Here is a 25454-nt window from a genome sequence, read left to right as displayed (position 1 = left end):
ATTCTTGCTGAGACTCAAACAGCTAGCCTTTGCTATTTTATCATTTGAAGGTGGTTGAGATTTAAAAGGATAATAGTAGTAGGGTTTATTTAGATAGTATAAATTTGGGTGAGTCAGATCAGGGAGGATTAGTATAGCCTGTGAAACACAGGAGAAGCAGTTCTTTGTGGAACCAGGGAGTTTATTTGGGTGGAATTAGAATCCCTTAGAATTAGAAATCCTTTATTTATCCTTATATATTTCAATAAATACTTTATTTTTATAATAAGAGTTTCTTTATCATCCTTGCACCTGGTCCTGAAGGGACATTCACATGTGAGCTTCATTTCATCACTGAGGATACTTTTGATTACCTCTGTCAAAAGTGTCTGAACAGTTTTGAAAAGTTTTGAACCTATATTGAACAGTTTTTCTATATATATTTTGTGTAGCTCACCATTATCTTTTTTTATTTTTATAGCTTGCAATTTTAAAAATTAGAAAAAAAACAAATTAAAAAAAACTAATCTGGAAATCCTAAACATTAAAGGATAAATTAATAAAATTGAAAGTAAAAGAACTACTGAACTAACAAATAAATAAAATAGGTTTAAAATAGGTAAAAAGGTAAAGTACTGGTTAATCTAATAAAAAAGAAGAGAATCAAATTAACAGTATCAAAGATGAAAAGGGTGATCTCATATCTAATGAAGAGAAATTAAAGTAATTAATAACAATTTTGCCCAATTATATGGCACCAAATATGACAATCTAGGTGAAATGAGTGAATATTTACAAAAATACAATTTGACTAGATTAACAAAAGAGGAAATAGGATACTTAAAGAATCCCATCTCAGAAAAAGAAATTGAACAAACCATCAAGGAACTCCCTAAGAAAAAATCCCCAGGGCCCCAGATAGATTCACAAGTGGAATTCTATCAAACATTTAAAGAACAACTAATCCCAATAATATAAAAATTACTTGACAAAAATAAGCAAAGAATGAGTCTTACCAAATCCTCTTTATGACACAAATATGGTATTGGTTCCAAAGTCAAGCATTCCAAAAACAGAGAAAGAACACTACAGAACATAGATGCAAAAATCTTAAATAAAATACAAGCAAAAAGACTATAGCAAGTTATCACAAGGAAACCATCCACATCATTGACCATATCAATAACCAAACCAACAGAGAGCACATGATTATTTCAATAGATGTAGGAAAAGCCTTTGACAAAATAAAATACTCATTATTGTTGAAAATACTACAAAGAATAGGAATAGAAGGACCTTTCCTCAAAAGAATAAACAGAATGTATTTAAAGCCATCAGCAAGTATCATCTGCAATGGGGACAAATTAGAAGCCTTCTCCATGAAATCAGGAATGAAGCAAGGATGCCCATTATCACCTCTATTGTTTAATATTATTTTTTAATATTATTATTATATTATTATTTAATATCCCTCTACCCTGATATCTTCTGAATTCAAACTTCTTTTTAAATTCATCTTTATTTACATAACCACAGTCAGATAAGAGGATGATCATTTCAGGGGGACATAGAGAGAGCTGAACCTCAGGACAGCCATTCAACCATAAGCAATTCTTATCAGACTCCTGCTGGGCAACCTTAGTCTGGGGGAGGCTTGTCTCTCAGGAGGGTCCGTGCTTACCTGCTCTGGGATATCTGCAACACCAATCCCATTGGTGGCCCATTTCTCGGGAGCCCCATTTTTCAAAGACAGCCTCTCGGCAGGGGGCATCTCTCTTTTTACCTCACCAGCAGCCATATTCCCTCTCTCCCTTCAACTCCTCCATTCCCTGTTACAAACCTTCCTTATCCCCTGTCCCTCTCAATCCTCTACAATTCCTTTAAAAATTACATTTTATCCATAATTGTTAAGAACTACAGAATTGCAATGAAGTCTATGCTATCAAGGGGTGTTGGTTACTGTATAAGTAGATGTTGACAACATTTTTCTTCATTACAAAAGATGGGGCTCTATTTACGAAGGACATGCTTGTGCTACAAAAACCAAAGGAGGCAATAAAATTTTTTTAAATGTTTATAAATAACGTACTAGGCATTCTAGCAAATGGAAGCAGACTCCTCCTTTCACTGAATATATCAATCTGTCAGGGGCTGGGTGAGAATGTTATTACCTTGCAGCTTTTTAGCTGTCTGACTTTTACAGGATAAATTTTTCTTTTCAAGTTTCCTTTGGAAATGGCATTGTCTAAAGCTAATATTGTAGCTACTACAAAGTTTTCCTACAGAATGAAAACTTAGTTTCTTTATTTAAAGTTATTGTTTGTCACATTAAAATATACAGTTAACTCCCTTCTTTTCTTCCCTCCCACCATTTGAGAAGTCATCATTTGATGAAAAGATCTATGTGTATATATAAAACCATATCGTACTTATTTCTATTTGTTGGTTCTTTCTCTGAAGGTGGACATACACAAGTCATTCTTCAAACAATATTTCTGTTGTTATATATAATATTTTCCTGGTTCTGTCTGTTTCACTCCATAATTTCAAATAGGTTTTTCCAAAATTTACCTGTTCATTTTCTGTTACTATTTTTGTAACAATGGCTCTCTCTAATGCACATTCACCATTTTATTCCTTCCTATAACATTCAGTAGCAATAGAGCAAATTTTAGCCGTCGAGAATAATTCATATTGATGTGTATTAATAAAAGAGAACATGAATTCTTATACGAATATTTTGAAAATATTTTAATAGAGTACACGTCTGAATGGAATAGAATGACTTCAGCAGTAGGGTTAACATTGTTAAAATTGTTTTTATCCAAGCCTCTGGTAGCTCAAATAACATACACAAATCTTACCATAGTATGCAATATTCTAATATTCCATTGATGAAAATTGTATCCATCAACATGCACTTTTCAATATGGCATCTCTGGTTAGGAGTACCTCGCTGTGCTTATGGAGCATTTATTCCTAAGAAATGGTCACATCTTCCAGATACTGTCCCCCAACCCCACCCATTTCCTAGAATGCACCAGCTGCATTGAATTCCTCCCTGAAAACTCCCTCATGAACTGCAGCCAACTCAGCTTTCAGTCACAGCACTTCCCAGAAACCAGATTTGCCAAAGTCTCCAGTAACACCTTCACCGCCAAAACAAAAATGATATTTCTCCATCTTGACACTCCTTGAACTCTCTTTTGAATTCAGTGCTGCTAAAACCAGTCTCCAATGAGTAAAGTGATCTTGGCTTATAATAGCCTTCCCTTATTGAGTGCAATTACTTGCAGACCTGCCTTGTGCCTTTGCAAATTGCTCTTCTCCTTTCCACCCGAATCATTCATTTCCAGTTGTTTGTCTCTCACTTGTACGTGATAATAATCAGATTGATTTCTGTTTCTCCCACTTCTAGCATCTCTCCACCACTCCTCTGCCCTATAGCTGTGGCCCTCTGACTCCAAAGCAAGTTTTATCCAAAATTCCATTTTCACCGAGTTGCTCATCTTCTTCCAAGTTTCCTTGCTAAGCAGCCTCACCCTAATGCATCAATGTATAACTCATCTCCCAAGGAGCAGAAACAAACAAACAAACCTTCATATTACTTTTGACTTTTGCTTAGTTCCATACTTTAAATCTTTATTTAAACTTGCAATTAACTGCATGTCATCTGCCAAATCTGTTGTTTTATTTCTATCCATACTATGTTAGGATGGCAGAATCAGGCCAGGGTGGTGCAATATATTATAATAAATAGTTAAATTCATTCAAGCAGTCTTGTCAAATTGAGTACAGTAAGAATCACAAGTCACAATTCCCCTCTAGCATCGTGCCTAGCACACAGCGCATATCCCATACACATTGTCTGGTATTTGGTCAGTTTGTTTCATGTGCAGTTAATAGAGTTTCATGATCCAAAGTGGATCCACTGTGTCCTGATCTGCTTATCTCAAGTATGGCCAAATGAGATTGACTAATTACCAATGGGTTTTTAAAAGGAGATAATCATTGCTGTGTCCAAATCAAATCAAATCAATTTTCTGCACTTGATCTTAGCCAAAAGGCCGAGAAGCGATGATTTTCTGCAGAGTTGGTTAGGGCAAGTTTTAGTTCAACATACAATCCAAAATTTTTATCTGGGTAAAATGATGAGTCATCTATCCGTTGCGTCCCTTTCTACAGTACTATTGCCCAATATTCAGCCTTGAAATTTTGCCAAGGTTATTTCTACCACTCTTTCATTTTGCATGGCATTCTTTTCTTGAACGTCTTTTTATTTGCCTATTGATCTTAGCCTCTTTCTCTAATGCAAGACACTTTGTCTAACTTTCTCAGACTACTTAATTCTCTTTGTCACCTCCTCCAACATTCATGAAGCCATAATAATTTATTTTAGGTATTTTTGTTCACTGAACATTTCATCAGATGATTCATTCCCCAATCCTTATGTTTTGTGTACCAAACCATCCATCTCAGCAAATTGCCCTCTTATGGTTATTGAAAATATTGATGAAATTAATCTTGGCAATGAGATGATAATTATTGTTTAACTCATAACCTCATATGAACACTATTTACAGTTACTTCATTCTTAAACAGATTTTTAAAAATTTATTTATCTTTTTGTTATGTCAAAATACCCCAGTTATTTCTGTCCTTCCCTCCTTTCCCTCCATTTGAGAAGGCATCACTTGACAAAAAGACATATAGCATGTATTTCTACTTATCAATTCTTACTCTAGAGATGGACATATACAAGTCATTCTTTAAGCAATAATTCTCTTACTGAATATAATGTTCACTTGTTCTGCTCACTCCACTCTTTATAATTTCATGTGTCTTTCCTTGTTTTTCCATAATTAATCTCTTCATTGTTTCTTAGTGTCCACCACAATTATATGCCACAACTTGTTTAGTCATTGTCCAATTGATGGGTATCCCTTCAATTACGTACGTATGTTGAGCCATATTCCTTTGAATTGCAGTATTTTTTCAGAGATGCCTAAACTCATTTACTAGATAGGATTCTGCTATTAATGTTTTCTTTGTTCATTTATTTATATCTGATCAAGATCATTGAGTCTTCTTCCTGAGATTTTTAGTAATTTTAGTGTTTCCCCCTCTTATTTCCCCTGATTACCTTCTGATTTCTTTCTCTCTGTTGGTTTCCCTTTATTGTGAAATATTACAATAGGACTGAAGGGGTTTTAGGGAAGAAACATAGAAGAAACATATAAATATTTTGATTTTATTAAAACAAGGAGGGGAAAGGTAAAAGGAGAAAGAATGGAAAGGGAGAGATTTTTAATTATTTTTCCCTCTAAATTTTAAGCTATCTGACTACAACTATCTTATTTCTAAGCATATTAAAGGCAAAGTCTTTAGGGATTAGTAATCTTACAACAGAGTCTTTTGGTGGGTAAAGTCCAAAAATCCACAAATTGTCTCTCTGGCTTCTATTTTCAAGGACAACCACTCTCTAGGCGAGATATTTTGTGTTGCCTTCTAATCTGTCAGTTTTTTGGCTTTGCTTTATTAATTCTTGCTGACTTGGGGGATCATTGGCTTCTACTTGCCCAATTCTAGTTTTTAATGATTGGTTTCCAGCTAAGATCTTTTGATTTTTCTTTTTTAGTTTGATCTATCCTGCTTTTCATGGCTTCCAGCAGGTCATTTCTGGTCTTCAATTTGCTTATTATTTCATTTAATTTCTGCACTTCAATTTCCAAGTGGGAGATCCTATCTTTTAAACTGCTATTTTCTTTTTGGACTATTTCCCACTTTTCTTGCCACATCTCTTCCATTTTTCTGACAATCTCAGATTTAAAGTCTTCAAGAACTTGTGACCAATTTCCATTTTTTTCAAAGGTTTGGGTATGTTCAATTGTTGGTCATCTTCTGCTGTCTCTTCTTTAGTCTGGGTTTTTCTGCATAAAAATTATCAAAAGTCAATATTTTCTTCTTTTGGGGGAGGGTATTTGTGGATTTTAGTTCCTGGGAGTTGGTGGCCATTGCCTTGTTCCTTCTTGGTTAGATGTCTAAGTGAGGAATGTGGGTGATCTTTGTATTGGGCTCTGGAGAGGTTTTTGCCCTGAGGATACTTTTCCCAGTCCTCAGCAGTGTCTAGCTGCTCTTAGGGGCAGGTCTAGCCCCCAAGAACCTAAAGATTGCCTTGCAGAGGTTTATGTGTGGATTGTAGGCAAATCTCTGTATAGGGCACTGGGGAGGTTTTTGCCCAGAGGCTATTTTTCGGTTCTCTGAGGCTTTGCTGTGAGGCCCCCCTCTCCCCAAGCTTTGAAACGCCCCATCTTGCTTCCTTAGCCTCCCAGTTTTCTGAGTCTTTTCTCTTAGAAGTGTCTGTGTTGACCTCAGCCAGCCTCCCTCCTAGAACTTAGAAGGTTGCCCCAGGTTCGCTTGGACTCTGGAAAGGTAAGTGAAGGAGGGGTGAAGAGCTCACCCCTTAGTGGGGGAATTTTGCCCCTTTTTAGCATGGAAATGTCCTACCTGTGCCTACCTTCTGTGTTGTGTCCTATGGTGGAATTCCTTCACTTGTTTGATTTTGGTTTTGAGGCACTCTGGCTAGATCAGTGGAGAGAAGAAAAAGAGCTCTGCTTCTACTATGGAGCCATCTTGACCCGGAAGTTTTCTACTTTCAGTTTTATTCATTTCTCCTTTAATTTTTAGGATTTACAATTTCATTTTTAATCTGGGGATTTTTAGTTTGTTCTCTTTCTAGTTTTTTAATTTGTATGCCCAATTCATTGATATATGCACTCAGGGTTATCAATTTTCCTGAATACTGCTTCAGTCAAACGAATTCTTTAAAAAATCAGTAAATTCTAATCATGTAAGTCTTTCTGGAGACTGGGTCCTTGAAACCACTGAACTAGAGAGCCATTCCCTTTCCAGAGTGGCATTGATTTGTCACAAATATGATTTCTAGGAGAACTGGCTTAGCTGTCACCTGAATAGTGAAGCAACTATTGATTAGTAGGGCAAAACATGTTCTGATTTAAAGAATATCATTTTTCCAGTTGGGAAAATGTTGAAGACCAGTTGGGTCAGATTGGTGCTCCAATTTGCATAAGGAGCTCGATTAGGTAAGAATAGCTGCTTTGACCTTACTTAGGAGAATCAGATGGCCTACTACACAGCAGAGCATGGCATTGTGGCTCCAATGTCCAAATTGGCACAAAACTCACTGATCTTTACTGATCTCTATTTTTTAATTCTTCAATCTAGATATTTAGTATATAATAATTGGTGGGTGCCAATGTGCCCTACTAACAAATGTATGCAGTGGGAGGCATCAACAAAATTCTTCCACTAGCCCTAACTCTTAAGACTCCAGACTACTTGGCCAGATCCATGACCCCCATTCCCTAGACTATTCCCTGTTAATGGATTCCTTCTCTCAATAGCAGATGGAGCCATCAATCAAGCAGGCAAAATAACATTCTTCAGGAGTCAATTCCTTATAATAATAGGTGGAGGCCCATTGAGTCAATGGAGGATGCAGGGCTTCAGGGTGTGACTGAAAGTCAGTTCTGGCAAAATTACCAACTATTTGTAAAAGGCATCAAAGAGAGACACAGGAAAGCATGTGTGTGTGTGTGTGTGTGTGTGTGTGTGTGTGTGTGTTAATTAATTAATTAATTTTAAAATATTTTTCCATGTTTACATGATTCATTTTCTTTCCTTCTCCTTTTCCCTCTCCCCTCCCAGAGTTGATAAGCAATTCTACTAGGTTGAAGAAAGCATGATTTTTAATCTACTATTTCCATTTAGCAGTAGAGGCCTTCTGTGTTCTATCTATTTTGTTTGAGGTAGCATCATCTTGTGTCTTGCATAACCCAAGCCATAATGGGCAGTTCTGGACAAAACATGATTATATGACCCTGTGCCATTTGTTTAGTAGCAACTAGAACTCTGTGACAGATAGTCAGTCAGTGAAACATTTATTAAGTTCCTACTATGTGCTGAATACTGTTCTAAGTGTTAGGAATATAATTTTTTTAAATACTTGCCTTTATGGAACTTAAGAATCTAATAGGAGAAGATAACTTACTAAAATAAGCTAAAGATAAAGGGGAAGGGTAGAGAGGAAAGGAAGGTACCAAGTCAAAAGGAATGCAGCCAGGAAAAAATGAAAAGAAGGCTTGTCCCCTGCGAGAATCTCTCTCATCATAGGGCCTCTAGGAGTAGAGGATACTCATAAATTGTGAGTTCCAAGTGATCTACACTAGGCATGATAGAGAAGTTGTTAAATTTATATGGTTGGACCCAAATATTTAATTGGTGGTCACCAGGGATTTAATTTTTAAATCCCAAAATGAATTACTCAAGTAAATAAAATTTAGTAGTAGTTTATTTATTACAATAGAGGGAAGATATTAAGGAATAGAGAAAAGGGGCGAGAGAGAGAGAGGGAGAAAGCTTTAGTTTCCTCTGGACCAGTTAGAAATTCTAAAGCATCAGTCAGGGGAAAGGAGTCTCAAGACAATGAGACTTTCTCAGAGGTTCACACCTCCAGAAATGGCAAGTAAAGAAGTCAGCCTTTTCACTAACCATGTTGACCATCTAAAAGGAAAGCAGTCTGAGGTCTCCTGCATGAGCTCCTCCAGGGGTCCAGTTCCACAGCCAAATGTCTTCACTCCAAGTCTGAGTATCTGTCTTCCAGTCCCTCCTCAAGTGTCTGTTTTCCAGCTCCAAGTGACTGATCCATCCATCTCCAAGTGCTGTTTTCCAGTCCAAATCCAAGTGACTGAATGATCATGTGTATCTCTGTTTCCACTATTTAGAGATCTTTTTCTCTTGTGTCACCTCCCCTAAATTTTACATCTACCAATCACAGCCAACAATCCTCTCCAGGACTGCCCACTCTTTCACATGTGAGTCACAGACCTCCCACTTAATGTATGAAATGGGTGTTTATACCTTTTTGTAGTTAGTTCATACCTTTTTGTGATTGGTTCTTACCTTTTCGTGGTTAAAATGGGTAGATCTACTTTAAATACTGGGTTTATATTTTTGGGGATTTAAATCTAAAAATAGACAGGGGATTACAATTTAATCTTCACAATCAAGGAAGAGCTAAGTACTTTCATTTTTATAATCATGGGAGAGCCAAATCCAGTCTTCACGAAGTCCAAAGTAGTTCAGCTGGGTGGAAAAGCAACTATATTTCAAAGGCTATATTAAAGTGATTTCTCTATAGAACTTAGAGCTCCAGAAACCTAGTATTCTAACCCATTCTTGGTCCTTTCCAAAAAGCTCTGCTCAACCTGATCTTTATAGAAACCTTCAAAAATAGGCTTTTCAAGATTCATAAGAACCCAAGGGGAAAGAATAACCAATCTGCCTTACATTTTCAAGGCCTATACACTACTGTTCTGAGCCCCATTCAGAAGAAGTGGATTTGTGGGTGACTTGGTAAATGGGTCTATCAAGATAGACCCATTAGATAGATAGATAGATAGATAGATAGATAGATAGATAGATAGATAGATAGATAGATTAGATAGATAGATTGAAGAATGTGGGTTCTTTAAAACCTGGAAAGTAGATTAAGTCTCTGGACTCTTTTATTATACTGTGGGGAAGCAAGTGTCATTAGCTCACTCTGGACTGCTTGGAATCTTCTAGGTTTTCTAAGTATTCCCCACAATTTCTGAGCAGGCTGGATCCTGGATTTTCTCAAGTTGAGTTTCTCATATCTTGTCTCTCATCAAGGCTACAATCTGCTCTATGGCCTGTGCCACTATGACCTCATCTGCCCAAATTAACATCATGGCATCAATATAGTGGCATATTTCAATATGCTCAGGAAGGGGAGACTCTTTAGGTCTCTGCCCTCTATGTGACAGTATGAGAGAGAATTAAAGTAGACTGAGGGGAAAATAGTGAAGGTATATTGGACTCCTTCCCAAGTAAAAGTTAACTGACTCTGGGGCAACTAGGTGGATCAACACTTAGACCTAGAGGCAAGAGGTTTGAGTTCAAATCTGGCCTAATACACTTCCTAGATATGTGACCCCAGGCAAGTCACTTCATCACAATTGCTTAGCTGTTGCCATTCTTCTACCTTGGAACCAATGCTTAGTATTTATTCTAAGACAAAGGTAAGAGGTTTTGTTTTTTTTTTTAAGTTAATTGATGTCTCTATTTCAGGAATAGAGAGGGAAAATATTGGCAAAATTGACAACAGCATAATAGTCATCCTGGACCTGGGATACCTCTTCAGCAATATTGAAGTCAGAAGCAGTTACAGTGATAAGAATGATGAAGTTGTTTAGATCTTTGTAGTCCACTTTAAATTTGTGCCTTCTGTTTCTTCATAGGTTACACAGAGTTATTTTAATATACTTGAGGACAATATAATATAGATATACATATTAATATATAATCATGGAAATAATCAATAATTTTATGAAAAAACATGACAAGGAGACAACATACCAAAATTTATCAGGTGCAGCCAAAGCTATACTTAGGGGTAAATTTACATTTCTAAATGTTTACGTCAGTAAAGTAGAGGAGCATCTTTGGGCATGGAACTAAAAAAAAAAAAACTAGAAAAAGAGCAAATTAATAATCCTCAATTAAACACCAAATTGGAACAATGGGGGGATACCATAATCAGGGGAACATCAAAAAGTTTACCTGTCAAATATATGGATAAGAGAAGACTTTATAACCAAATAAGACAGAGAATATTACAAAAAATGAAAGGGATAATTTTGTTTCATTAAATTAAATTGGTTTCCATTCAACCCAAACCAATGCAAACAAAATTAGAAAGTAAACAACAAATTGGGGGGGGGGAGGGGAGAATATATAGCAAGTGTCTCTGACAAAGACCTCATTTCTCAAATATAGAGAGAAATGAGTCGCATTTATAAGAATACAACATACTCTTCAATTAATAAATGGTTGAAAAATATGAAAAGGCAATTCTGGATTGGAGATTAGGAAGTTTAGATTGTCTCTAGTCATATGAAAAAAATACTCCAAATCACCATTGATTAGGAAAATGCAAATTAAATCAGCTCTAAAATATCACCTCACACTGTCAGATTGGCTAATATGACCAAGAAAGAAAATGACAAATGTTGTAGGGGATGTGGCAAAATTTTTGGACACTAATGCACTGTTGGTGGAACTATGAACTAATATAACCATTCTTAAGAGCAATATGGAACCACTCCCAAAGGGTCATAAAACTATGCATACTGTTTGACCTAGAAATACCTCTACTGGGTTTGTATCCCACAGAGATCAGAGAGATAGAAGGAAGACCTACTCATTCAAAAATATTTTTGGCAGCTCTTGTTATCGTGGAAAAGAATAGGAAACTGTAAAAGAGAATCTGCAGTGCAATGCAAAGGACATCATCTGGAATGTTCCTTTTGATTGACAGATGATGTCCTTTGCATGCATTGCAGATTCTCTCTTTTACAAAACGGAGAGAGCACTTATAAATTGGGAAGTGGCTGAACAAATTGGGGTGTGTGGTTGCAATGGAAAACTACTGTGCCATAAGAAATGATGAACAGAATGAGTTCAGAAAAACCTGGAAAGACCTGCATGAACTGATGGAATGAAATGAACAGTGTATAAGGCTAAAGAAATATTAGACAATGGTCAGCTGTGAAGGACTAAACTCTTTTCAGCAAAACAAGGTTCTAAGGGACTCATGACAAAAGAAATGCTATCTAAAAGTAGGAAGGAAGTGTTGAAATCTAATATGAGATCAAAGCACTCCATCCTTCACTTTATTTTCTTTATGCGTGTTTTGTTGTATATGTGATATGTGTGACATGTGGAATATGGAAATATGTATTGCATAAAAGCACTACCTCAGGGAGTGGGGGCAGGGAGGGGTAGGAGAGTCTCTGAATCACTAAATATCAGAAAACAATTGTCAAAAATTATTTCTACTTGTAATTGAAAATAATAAAATTCAATTTAATTTTTAATAAAGTGTGAATACAACGTCTACAACCAATGACAATGATAAATAAACTTCCTTGACTCTTTGGTTGTTGAGCGTCTTGAGAACTTGAGGTTCATTTTCCTCATCCTCAACCTATGAGGCTTGAGCTACATGATATTCAAGACTTGGTGTTCAGGCTATGAAATGAGAAAGGAGCTCTCTGAGCATAAGTTTTCATTGTTAATTATAGCAAATTAAAAAAAAATTATAAGAGATTGACCTACATGTATACTGAGCCCAAAGGTGCATGGGGTGTTCAGGAAGGACTAGAAGCTCAAGTGTAAGTTCTTGCCAGGTTTTTTCAGGGCTGCTCCTCTACCTTTGGGGTCCACCCTTCACCCAACTCTCATCTGTGCCTCCAAGAAGCATATGCAGTGGCCCCAATCCAGTAAAACTGTCTCCACTAGTGGGCTAAAGCAGGTTGGGAGCAACAACAGACCTGAGATCAAACGGTGAGTTAGGGGAACGTCTCCCAAAAGCATGCGAAGCCTTCCTCGCAGAATGGGCGAAGGGGAACAGTTGGTTCAAGGCTATGGAGGCAGCTGGCACACATTCCCTGTGGGGTGCTTCCAGCTAGGTCCGACGTCAAAGATGCCAAGGGTCCTCCGTGGACTCATGGTCATGGTAAAGATTGATTGCAAATCTTGGGTGAGACAGAGGTTGGTGCTTTGTTGAAAGGTATCAACAAGGGGCAACTAGGTGGCACAATGGATAGAATGCAGCTCAAATCGGACCTTCCTGACTGTGTGATTGATCGCAGGCCAGCATATACCCCGTTTGGCTCTGTTTCCTCCTATATAAAGTGACCTGGAAAAGGAAATGGCCAACTGCTCCAGTATTCTTGCCAAGAAAACCCCAAACGGACTGACAAAATATTGGAAATGGCTGGAAAACAACAAGCTGAGCCCATCCCCAGCCCCAACCACCCTTGAAGGCCAAGAATCGTGGCAAAGTAGATGAAGACCTGACGGTTAAGTGGGCGACGGAAGTGGGGGTACCTTTAGCCTTGTTTGTTTAGCAGATTTCTGTGTGCCGACGGGGCTGTTCCTAGCAAGATGTGGCTAGAGTTTATCTAGTGTCTCTGACGTAAAAATGAATTTTTCCTTACAGATTTACCAGATGCTTCTTCTGATTGGTTCATTCAAGACTGGCTTTACTGAAAAGACAAGCAGAGCAATCAGTAAATCCTGGGGCCAAATGACAGACTCCGCACAGCAAGGTAAGGCCAAAACCGAATGTGTCAGGCGGGGAAGGGCGATCTGCTTTCTCATCCTCTGTGTCCTTTTGTAACGGCGTGTGCATGTGTGCTGCTGGCAGAGCTGTTTCCAAGAAGTTTGAAGTTCTATAAGATAAATGAAAGTGAAGCTATGGCTGCCCCTAGCACTGAATCTCAAGCACTTCAGACCCCAAGTCACAGAATGTTCTAGATCACTCATGAGTGGCACTTTTCTGGAAGCCGTTCTCTCGCTCAAAGACAGATTCCAAACACTCTCTGTATTAAGACACAGAAAATTATAAAGCACCCCAAGTGCCGGAGAGAGATACCCCTGCCTCCAATTGTTGCCTGGGTGCCCCAGCATATTGCACTGCTTGGCTGATTACCTATAAAACCACAGAAACATAAGCCCAATTGGAGGTGGAACTTTAGAGAAACATCACTTCAGGGGTCCCCAAACCATGGCTCCCTGAGGCCATGCACCCGGCCCCCACCCCACTCCCCGAAGGGGCACCTCTTTCATTGATGGTCAGTGAGAGGAGCCCCGCAGGTGGCACCAATAGTACCACTTGCGGTGGCATCATCCTTTGCATGGCACCTTAGAATGAGGCGCCACCCAAAGGATTCTGTGGCTGCACAATGGAAGACGTCAGCATGGTGGGCAGCGATCTGGGGGAGGGGATTCCGCACTGTGTATATGGCTGCCCAGTTAGGGTTACGGTTAGGTTTTTATAGTCCGGCCCTCCAACGGTTGGAGGGGCAGTCAACTGGCCCCCTGTGTAAAAAGTTTGGGGAGCCCTGCATAACTTCTTGGTTATCTGAAAGAAAAAAATTAATAATTTTTATGTAAGTTGATATTCCATTTAGACCAGAAAAGTTGTAGGTAGGAAGAACATGTTATAGAAATGTGAGGAGGGAGCATATTCAGGTGCAAAGGAAGCTATGCATGTCTTGGGAAGGAGAACACGATTGCTTAAAACCCCACAAAGTATAGGAATAATAGGGGGAGCTTAAAAACATTATGAGAAGCGGATGATGAAACTAAGACTCAGCATTTTAGGTGATTCATCCAGTGTCATGTACCATCATTTTTAGCCGTTCCCCAATTGATGGGCATCTACTTGTTTGTAATTCTTTTCTAGCTTTAATGAAGGGATTTTGGAGAAGAGATGGGGATGATGGGGGGAAAAGAGGGAATAGGGGGGAGAGAGAGTGAAGGGATTGTTCTTCTCCTCCCTTCCCTCCAGGGGGAGATAAGCCAGGTCCTGTCCCCTTGAAAAAGGAGTACGTCTCCCCAGAGATGTTTTCTGGGAGACGGAGGACAGAAGACTAGAGAGGGAAAGCCTCAGTGAGATGACAAGATGCCTCCCTCAGAGGAGCCTAGGGCTCCTGAGGTCCAATCTATCCTTGAGAGGCAAGATGATTTCTTATGCCTCTGCTTCCCCCAGGGACATTAACTGTCAGCCCCTTACAGGGCTTTGGGATCATTCAACTGCCAAAGAAAGATGTCAGTTCCTTGGGTCAGGCAATCTTGAGTCACTGGGATCTAGAAGTCAACCCTCTTTGGGGAAGAAGTGTGACCCTCCCCAAATCTTCAGTCCTTAACTATGTTGTTTAGGGACTAGCACAAACCTAAAGTTTAGATGTCAGGTAATTTATTGGGGTTCAAGCAAGGAAGGGGTGGCAAGGGTATAAGGTAGGAAAGTGGGTAAACAGGGAAGCCCTAAAGATTGTCCCCTCTAGCAGGTTGCTCCCCCCCCCCCCCCCCCCAGAGTCTAGAGGTCACAGGCTTCTCAGCCCTGACTTCTCCCTTTTGCCAAGTGCTTCTTGTCGCTACTCTCAACTAGTTGGATCTTAATGTATTAGTCCAGGGACAGGTAAGGGAGAGAGAGACAGAGAGAAATCCTAGAGAAAAGGTCTGTGGATGGCTCCCTTCAAAAGTCCCAATCCACAATCCCACTGAGAACTTTAGACTGCTATCACCGAGAGTCCTATTGGAGGCATTCAGGGGTTCTGAGGGGGCAGAGATCTCCAAAGAAATAGGCTTCTTCTCAGCTTAGGAAATCCACCTCCCTCCTCTGCCTTCCCCAAGTCAGAAGTGAGCTGCCAGGTAGATCTTCAAGCTTCTGATTCTTCTTTAAGATTCCCAGTTTTTTCTTCTTGTCCTTCCTCCACTGTCTCTTCAGCTAGTCTCTCCGAGACTGTTCTCTCCTCAGTGGAGAATGTCTCTCCTCTCCTCTCCTCTCCTCTCCTCTCCTCTCCTCTCCTCTCCTCTCCTCTCCTCTCCTCTCCTCTCCTCTCCTCTCCTCTCCTCTCCTGTCCTCTCCTGTCCTCTCCTGTCCTCTCCTGTCCTCTCCTCTCCTGTCCTCTCCTCTCCTGTCCTCTCCTCTCCTCTCCTCTCCTCTCCTCTCCTCTCCTCTCCTCTCCTCTCCTCTCCTGTCCTGTCCTCTCCTGTCCTATTCTGTCCTCTCCTCTCCTCTCCTGTCCTCTCCTCTCCTGTCCTCTCCTCTCCTGTCCTCTCCTCTCCTCTCCTCTCCTGTCCTCTCCTCTCCTGTCCTGTCCTCTCCTCTCCTCTCCTCTCCTCTCCTCTCCTCTCCTCTCCTCTCCTCTCCTCTCCTCTCCTGTCCTGTCCTCTCCTGTCCTATTCTGTCCTCTCCTCTCCTCTCCTGTCCTCTCCTGTCCTCTCCTCTCCTCTCCTCTCCTCTCCTCTCCTCTCCTCCCCTCTCCTCTCCTCTCCTCTCCTCTCCTCTCCTCTCCTCTCCTCTCCTCTCCTCTCCTCTCCTCTTACATATCATAAAAAGTGCTGCTTTAAATATTTCATTGTCTATGGAGACTTCTTATTGATGTGTGAAATGATAGGCAGGATTTCAGAAACATTGGAAAGACTTCTACCAACTGACTCTGAATGAAGCAAGCAGGACCAGGAGAATGTTGCACATTGTAACAGCAGGTGTTGTATGATGAACTGTGAATAGCTTAACTCATCTCAGAAATGCAGCGACTGAAGGCAATCCCAAAGGACTCATGACAACAATACCGTTTGCTTCCATAAAAAGAACTGATAAGAATCTAAATCCAGATAAAGCGTGCCATAGATCACTTTCTTTTTTCAATATTTTGTTGTGTTCAAGTTTGCTTCCGTAAAAGGATGAAGATGAGAAAGTTTTAAGTGATTGCTCATGTCAACGTTATGTCAGATTACTTACCATCCCTGTGAAAGAAGGGAGGAGGGAGAGATTCCAGGACACAAACTTCTTTAAATGCTTAAAATTCTTTTTACATGTAATTGTGGGGGGGGAACATTACTAAGCAGAAAGAAAGTATACATGGGCGAATATATAGGAGACGATACAAATTGAAGGAGCTTTCCCATTGTAAGCAAGGTAACTCAGTTAAACCAATGGAAATAGTCCTGGATCTCACCCAAAGCAAAGTTTCCTTAAGCCTCCAGAGTAGTAAGTTGGAGACAGGGATGTTGTGGGTGCTTCCAGCTCCTTTTATATTGGCCTCTTCTCAAACTTTTCCTTCAAAGATATGAAGTGGGATTAGCATCTTCTATCTTCTCTCTTGAATCTGGAAACCAGAAGCATCCAATGGGACTGCAACACCCAAAGAGATTGAAGAATCTGAAAAAAGTAGAGACTTGAACAGATTTGAGCTATACAAAGGCGTGAAGACACAATTCCACACCAGTTCAGGGTATTGATTTCTACCATTTAAGACAGAATCCCATACTAATGGGCTTTGAAACTTGGGTTATATATAGTATGATTTTTAATATCTTTAATAAACTTATCCACTTAGAAAATATTAATGGAACTAACTGAAAACTAGTTAAAATAATTAATAACTTTAGCAAAGTTGCAGGATACAAAACAAACCCACATAAATCGTGAGTATTTCTATATATTCCTAACAAAGTCCAGCAGCAAGAGTTAGAAACAGAAATTCCATTTAGAATCCCTCTAGACCAGTGATAGGCAACCTTTTGAGCCTGGTGTGTCAACATTCACCAAAAAACCAGGCATAACACGGGTGGTGTGTCACTTTGAGAAAAAAAAATACTTTTGTGATATTTATAGTTTAAGTAACAAAAATGTATAATTGTAATATATAACTGTATTTAACAAGCCAAAAACTAATCATTTTACTCACCTGCTTAGTGACTTCTTTGCTCATCTGTCAGCCAGTTTCTTTTGTTGGTCTTGATATTATTTAACTTGTGTGGGGTGCCGTGAACTAAGATAAGTGAAGGGGAGGGGGATTCTTGAACTAACCTGCCTATTAGTGACTTTTTTGTTGCTGAAGTTCATTGGCTAAATCTTCAACTGAAGGTTGGTATTTTGTTCACTTCAAGCCCAAGCAAGAGCTACTAACTTCATCTGTCCATCTGTTTCTTTTGTTGGTTTTGATATTATTTAATGCTGAGAATAAGGTCTCACAAAAGTACGTAGTAGAAAACATTGTGAGTAAAGCCATTGCTATATTTTTCAGACTGCTAAGTGTCTGGTAATTGGTTCTAGATTCTCCTCCATTGCAGATGGGCCAGAGTTCCACCCAGTCTTCCACCAGCCCCACCCTGTCCCTCCCCAGCCAGCTGTCCCATGCTGTGAGAGCAGCAGCTGCCACCTGCCAGTCTGCCTGCCCCTGTGTGCTCCTTCTCCCCACCCCCAAGGGAACCCCACATGCCCTAGATGCCTGGCACGTACTACCCATTGCTTTCCCCTCACCCCCTCCTGCCCCTGTGACCAGCAGGTGGAGCAGCCCTCCCCCTCCCTCCATTCCCCCACTGAACCAGGGCATGGCCACAGCCTGGGCTGCAGCCACGTGGCTTCCTGGGCAGCTCCTGGGCCCCAAGGAATGCTGAGCCTGCATGTGGCTGCAAGTCATCAAATATGGCTATATGTGTCAGTGCTGACAACATATCATAGGTTCACCATCATGGCTCTAGACTACATAAAATACTTGGGAATCTATTTTCAAAGACAAACGCAGGAATTCTATGAACAAAATTATAAAATGCTTGTCACACAGATAAAGTTAGATCTAAACAATTGGAAAAACATTAATTGCTCATGTGTAGTCTGAGCTAGTTTAATAAAAAATGGCAATCCTACCTAAATTAATTTATTTATTCAGTGACATATGTAAAGACAATTTTAGGGTTGTGACTTAAATCTAGATTTAATTGGTTGCCAAGGGAAATCTCAAATAAAATACCCAAGTCAGTCTGGAAATTTATGGTAATTTAATTAATATAGAGGGAAGGAATTTAAGGAGAAGGAAGGAAGAAGATATAGAATTTCTCCTGCCTGGCCTGTGCCAAGGGGTGTTTAAAATACCCACCTCTAGTCTCTGGAGAAGATTAGAGGCTTTTAAGAGGATAAAGTTGTAAAGTAAGGGAGGAAAACTCAGCCAGAAAACTCACCACCAAACCGGACAATAGATTGGAGCAACGCTAAGAAGCCAAAAGGCCCAGCACACTGCTATCAGCCAATTCTCCATCACCAAAAGTGCCGGAGAGAGGAAGTGACCCAAACATATAGATCTTTCACCCTTGTGTCTCCTCCTCTAACTTTTTATGTCTACCAATCACATCAAAGGCTTTTCTTCAGGACTGCCCATACTTTTAGTTCTCATCTTCTTTTGATTAGATTATATCTTTAGAGTTCCTTAATACTTCTTTGTTAAGTTCACCTTTTGTGAGTTACTTAACCTTTTTGTGATTAATTTAACCTTTATAGTTACTTATACTTTTTGTACTAAGATCTTAAAATAGACTTCTAGCTTCACTATAAGGTGAGAACTAAGTACCTTCATTGTTCAATCAGGAGATTACAACTCTATCTTCCCCAAAGTACAGTCTAAGTAGGGTGGAGTAATTTAACATTCCCAAGACATTCCTGATTTTGTTAGACTAAGTATCTTCTTTGTTACAATCGGGGAAATAGCTAAATCCAATCTTCACACATACCAATCAAATCGCCAGAAAACTATTTAATAGAAGTGAAAAAAAATAACCACAAAATTCATCTGGAAGAAGAAAAGATCAAGAATATCAAGGGAAATAATAGGAAAAAAGTGAAGGCCGGTGGCCTAGCAGTATCAGATCTTAAACTGTACTGTAAGGCAGTGATCATCAAAACAATCTGGTACTAGCTATGAAATAGAAGGGTGGATCAATGGAATAGAGATGGAGTAAATGACTTCAGTAACCAAAGATCCTAGCTTTGGGAATGAGAACTCACTATTTGACAAAAACTGCTGGGAAAATTAAAAAAGAGTATGGCAAAAATTAGGTACAGATAAATATCTCATATCCTATATCTACATGAAGTTAAAATGGGCATATGGTTCAGATATAAAGAGTGATATTATAAGTAAATTAGGGGAACATAGAATAGTTTGCCTGTCAGGTTCCCTATGGAGAAGGGAAGAATTTATGACCAAATAAGAGATAGAGAGCATTACAATATGTGAAATGAATAATTTTGATTATATTAAATTAAAAAGGATTTGTGCAAACAAAATCAATGCAACCAAGATTAGAAGAGAGGCAACAAATTGGCAAAAAAAAAAAGGTTTTCTAACAAATTTCTCTGATAAAGAATATAAGTTATTCCACAATGGTCAAAGGATATGAATACACAGTTTTCAGATGAAGAAACAAAAGCTATCAATAATTATATTTTTAAAAATCCTATATCACCCAATTAGAAAGATGTGAATTTTAAAAACTCTGAGGTACCACATCATACCTATCAGACTGGTCAATATGATAGTAATGGAAAATGATAAATGTTGGAGAGGATATGGCAAAATTGGGACACTAATGCATTGCTGGTGGAGCTGTGAACTGAACCAAACATTCTGGAGGGCAATTTTGAACTATGCCCCAAATGTTATAAAACAATGCATACCCTTTGATCCAGTAATACCACTACTAGGTCTGTATCCCAAAGAGATTTTTTTAAAAAGGCAGGGGGGAGAGTTCTTTTTGTGGTGGCAAAGAATTGGAAGTTGAAGGTATGTCCATCATTTGGGGAATATCTGCACAAATTGTGGTACATGATGGTGATGAATTACTATTGTGCTATAAGGAATGATGAACAGGAGGATTTCAGAAAAAGCTGGAAAGACCTATGAACTGATGCAGAGTGAAATAAGCAGAACCAGGAAAACATTGTACACAGTAAAAGCAATGGGATCAACTGTGATAAATTTAGCTACTCTCAGCAATATTAAGATCTAGGACAATTCAGTGGAAGTTAGGACAAAGAGCTTCTTCTCCTCCAGAGAAGGAACTGTTGGAGTCAGAATGCAAATGAGAGCATATAATTTTGGTTATTTGGGTTTATGTTTTGGAGTTTGGATTTTATAAGATTACTGTGGAAGTGGGGGCAGCTGGGTAGCTCAGTGGCTTGAGAGCCAGTCCTAGAGACGGGAGGTCCTGGGTTCAAATCTGGCCTCAGACACTTCCCAGCTGTGTGACCCTGGGCAAGTCACTTGACCCCCATTGCCTAGCCCTTACCACTCTTCTGCCTTGGAGCCAATACACAGTATTGACTCCAAGACGGAAGGTAAGGGTTTAAAAAAAAAAGATTACTGTGGAAGTGAGAAATTGGGAATAGTTTGCAGTGGAGCTGGAGTAGCTGGGACTGCTGACCTGTCATTCAAAAGGAGAACATTCTGATTGGAATGTGGCCAGGAAAGACTGTTGGGGAAAAAGATCTGACCAACTGAAGCCTGGGAAAGTGTCTTTGCTTTGGAGACAGAAGGAAAGAAGGACAAAGTCCAGCTCTCTCTGATTTCTCTGCTGTGATATAGTGACTGAACTTCCAGACCTATCAGCCCATTTTCCCAAATCTGTTTCTTGTTGTTTCTCATTGATAAGCTTTAGATTCGTGTTTGGAGGTGAGAAACTTGATTTCATGGGGTTAACTGCTTGTTTCCGATATGCAGTGCTGTTACCAAAATGTACAGGTTCTACCCTATCATCAGCCTGAAGGTTTTGCTCATCTTCACTCTCTTCTGACTGTGCAGAGATAGAAACCTCTCCCTCTATGGCGTTATTTCTGGGAATAAGTTGAGTAGAGCTGCAGTTCCCCTGTCTCATTAGGACGTGTGCATTCATCCTTCCCCACACGACTTCATACACATGTTTCTGGCTTTTGCGTAGCTATGGTATTTATTGCTAGTGAATCATTCTGCACTTCTTTGCTACCTTCTGCCAGTTGTATGATTGAACTAGTTAAATCTTCTTGATTTAAATCATTTCCAAGGCGATCTTCATCTCAATTTGATTGTACTACATCCTCTACTTCACTGGAAAATGAATTATTTAAATCACAGCCTTGGTTAATCTCATATAATTTTACTTGGCCAGACCTCCCCCTCCATTTGCTATCTTGGTTGGTTTCAAGACTCTCATTTGAATCCTTGGCTACTCTATGAGTTGCTAACTTTTGCATTCTATTCATCTCTTCAAATTTAACTGCCATTCGACCTCCGTTACTTCGAATACGATGATTATTTTCAAATGTAATTTCAGCTTCATTTTCATTCAATTTCGTATTTTCTAGATTAGTCATTGTAGGATGGAAACTTTTAGCTTCCGGATTCAAAGGAGATGTTTCTCCTAAGGCGATCTGTGCCGTATGGCTATTTGGAGAATTCATTGTTTCTTGTGCAAATCTGAGAGTCTCCAGCTCCATTAACAGTAACCTCATTGGTAGCAGTGAACTTGTACTTTGATTCTCTGCTACGGTCATTTCTCCCCTCCACATTACTCACTTACAAAAATGGACAATATGGAAATGCTTTGCAAGGTGATACCTCTATAGCCCAGATTGAATTGTCTGCCAGCACCAGGAAGGGGAAGAAAACAGTGGGAGGGAGAGAAGTTCAACCATGTAAATTAGGAAAACTTGAGTGGAAATTTGTTATTACGTGTAATTGGGAAAAAATCATTTTTTAACTTTTTTAAAAGGAGGATGAATAAATATGAACTAACTAAAATCCAAGAGATTTTTAAAAGAAGGCAATGCCATGACTCACTCTGTCTTTCGTCCCATCTGTCTGGCTGGCTATCTATGCAGAGCTGTCCTGGTCAATGGCAGAAAACCAACTCTCTGAAAAATGTATGCCCAACACCCTTTCGAGTTTAATTTGTATTATTAACATGTTCTCACTAACTTTCAGAAGACTAGTCCTAAAGGACATCAAGCCCAGTTTTGCAGCACGTGCCAAATTCTAACGTGTAAATGTTCCAAAGGAAAAGGCAATACTTGACTGCTATGTATGCGGGTGTGCATGCATGTAATTATGCGTGCATGCCACTGAGTATAACACATCTGTAACATGTTGCATCTAAAACAATATCCTGAAGGGTTTAAGCTGAAAAATATTTTTCTGCCTCACTCTCTCCCATGGTCCTCATTCCCTCTCAGCTCCCACATCCAATCGGTCGTCAGTGTTTGTAGTAACTATGGGAACAATCTCTCACGCGTGCATCTCTCTCCGGTTTTAACAGCATCGTTCTCCCCATATCTCTAACAGTAGACTTCAAGTGTCATTCCTCTCCCCATTCCGTCATTCACTCAGCGGCCAAAAGGATATGTTTTCTATGGGCTTCTGCTGATGTCAAACCCACACTCCAAAAATTCTGCTGTCTCGCTAGTAGCCCCAAGATCAAATCCAGCCCCTTTGGACCATTTGTAAGCCTCTAAGGGCCACCTCTCCAAAGCTAGCCAGGCCTACGGATTTTGTTGCCGTTCTTCACACACGAGATGGCATTTCCCTTCTGAATCCTGACACGCCTTCTTACTGTGGCCTGGAAGTCAGTCCAGCCTCACGTGGCCCCTTTCAGGTCCTCGCTCCCTTTGAAGCTCCCCTAGCATGCCCCTCGTCCCACTGAAGGGTGAACCCAAAGATTGAGAGCTTCCTCCTCCCCCAACAGCTTGCATCCTCTCTCTGTTGGGTGCATAGTTTCCCATGCACATGCTTTCTCCGCCAACCGTAGTTAAGCTCCTGGAAGGGGGAGGCTCCTGAATCACCGTCCTCGTGACCCCAGGTCCCAGCCTCTGGCCTCACACATACTCTGTGCTTAATAAATGTTCCTTGAAGGATCAGATGAATGACTTCGACATCGGTAACAGGGCAAGGATCCAGGACCTCTCCAAGGGCCTCGGGAAGAAGAGCGCGGCCAGTCCACCCAAGGAACCACTCCTGATGCACAGGAAACACCCATGCTGCCCTTCATTTCCACCACCAATGGTGCGTTGGTCTAAGCAATATGTATCTTGTTTCACAGCATCCGAACTTGGAAATACTTAATATGTGATAATGTATATATACACGAGCCTGCCTAATGTTGTCTGACTGCTTCAGGACCGGGAGACGTGAGAGAACATGGAACGCAAAATGTCAGAAAGCGTTAAGACACTGTATCAGCATAATCGGGGAAACGTTTCAGTAACAAACGGGATGTATCATGGCGTAGGCTGAAGCACAGCGGAGCCAGGAGGCTCGGTGTGACCTGCGTCTGCTCAAAATGTATCTGAGAAATGTCGAACGAGTAAAAGTATAACAACACACAGTGTTTCAATGTGTGATGTTACGTATTAGAGCACAATACATTTTCAGACTAATTACATTCAGCCCCCAGGGGTCCTGGAGGCCAGACTAGTGCCTGTTCCCTCATTTCTGTTTCAGTTTGATACCACTGTTAGAGAGTGGTGGTCTAAACCGGATTTCTACCAGACCTCTTTCCAGATTTCCTAGCAGTTTTTATGAAGCAGAGAGTTCTCTTTCCAAAGAAATTCATGGGACAAACTATTATTTTCTAAGTTCTTTTGCTTCTGATTCTCCCTTGTCCGGTCTCTTCCCTTGATTTGCTTCTCCATTCTTTTAACTATTACTAAACCATTACTAAAAAACGACTACTAAATGGTCTGTGCTCTAGAAGTATTATTCTTCCTTCGTTCCTACCTCGAGCTTTTTTTCCCCAAATACATTATATTTTTATCTTTTCAAGTACAATGTATCTCTTTAACAATTTGATAGGTCTAGAATTGAAAATATAAATTAAAAAAGTTAAACTTGGGGAGTATTGTCGTTTTTATTACGTTGTTATAGTTTAGCCACGAGCACTAAATATTCCTCCAGCTATTTAAATTGTTTTAAATTATTGATTGTGAACTGAATCTATACAAATCTCCTGTGTGTTTTGGGAGGTTTGATCTCCAGATAGTCTATGTGTTTTGTATTTATTTAGAATAACATTTACCTTTGTAGGATTGCCTCTTGGATTTTGTTCTAATTATACATAAATGTATTTTTTGCAAGGAATATTATGTAGCCTGAAACTTTGCTAAAGCTATTGTCTCAATTTATATACTTGGGGCTTCTCTAGGACTTTCCAATACCATTATGTTACCAGCAAATCAGTGTAGGCTTATTTCTTTTTCATATATCTTAATTCTTTTATTTTTTTCCTTAATTTTATTGCTGTCACAAACATTTGCATAAATATTTCAAAGAATGGCAGGGACACTTCGCATCCTTCCTTTCTTTGTGGATTTGATAGAAAAGGTTTATCTCATTTCATCTTAGTTTTAGAGAGATGCTTTTTATAATATTTTTAAAAGCTCCTTCTATGCTTAACTTTGTAGGTTATTTTTGCATAATTGGTGATGTACTTTGCCAAAGGCTTTTTCTGTACCTCCTGAAATAATTATGGTTTTAAATGTTTTGGTTTTTTACTGGGATAAATTCTGTTGATTGCTTTCCTAAAGTTGAACCATAAGGACAGTTCTGAATCCATGATATGGTGCTTTCTCAATTTTATGGAATAATTTGTTTATTATGGATATGAATTGTTATTTTAAAAAAGAATCATCCTGTGCATCCACTAGCACCAGGAGGATTTTTTTCCTCTTTGCCCTTTCCTTTGTAGCTAGATCTCTTGCTCTAACTATTTCTCTGATAGTTTGGGAAATTTAAATTTGTGACGATATTTCTCCATTTCTTTTGGGTTCTCAGTTTTGTTAGCATATAACTCGCATGATAAATTCTGATTATTCTTCTTTTCTTCTTCTGATTTTATTGTGATTTCATTCTATCAGAATCCTTTCATGAGATAAAAAATATAATAATACAAATACCTAAACCAGCGAAGGATAAAAAAAAAAAGAAAAATTGTAGACCATTATCATTCATGAATGTTGGTTCAAAAAATGTTCAATAAAATCCTGACCGACT

General features: G+C 39.3%; 1 long non-coding RNA gene across 1 annotated transcript in view; it reads left to right on the top strand.

Moving 5' to 3' along the window:
* LOC130458925 (uncharacterized) overlaps nt 1-25454 on the top strand; it is a 52061-nt gene that overhangs the window by 16523 nt on the left and 10084 nt on the right. Inside the window, exon 2 of the long non-coding RNA XR_008918268.1 lies at nt 13088-13196. This is a non-coding gene — a long non-coding RNA (uncharacterized LOC130458925). The remainder of the gene's footprint in view (nt 1-13087; nt 13197-25454) is intronic.

This window comes from Monodelphis domestica, chromosome 4 (genome assembly GCF_027887165.1).
Source record: "Monodelphis domestica isolate mMonDom1 chromosome 4, mMonDom1.pri, whole genome shotgun sequence".
In the NCBI taxonomy this organism is placed as follows: domain Eukaryota; kingdom Metazoa; phylum Chordata; class Mammalia; order Didelphimorphia; family Didelphidae; genus Monodelphis; species Monodelphis domestica.
This window is presented reverse-complemented; position numbering and strand designations above follow the sequence as displayed.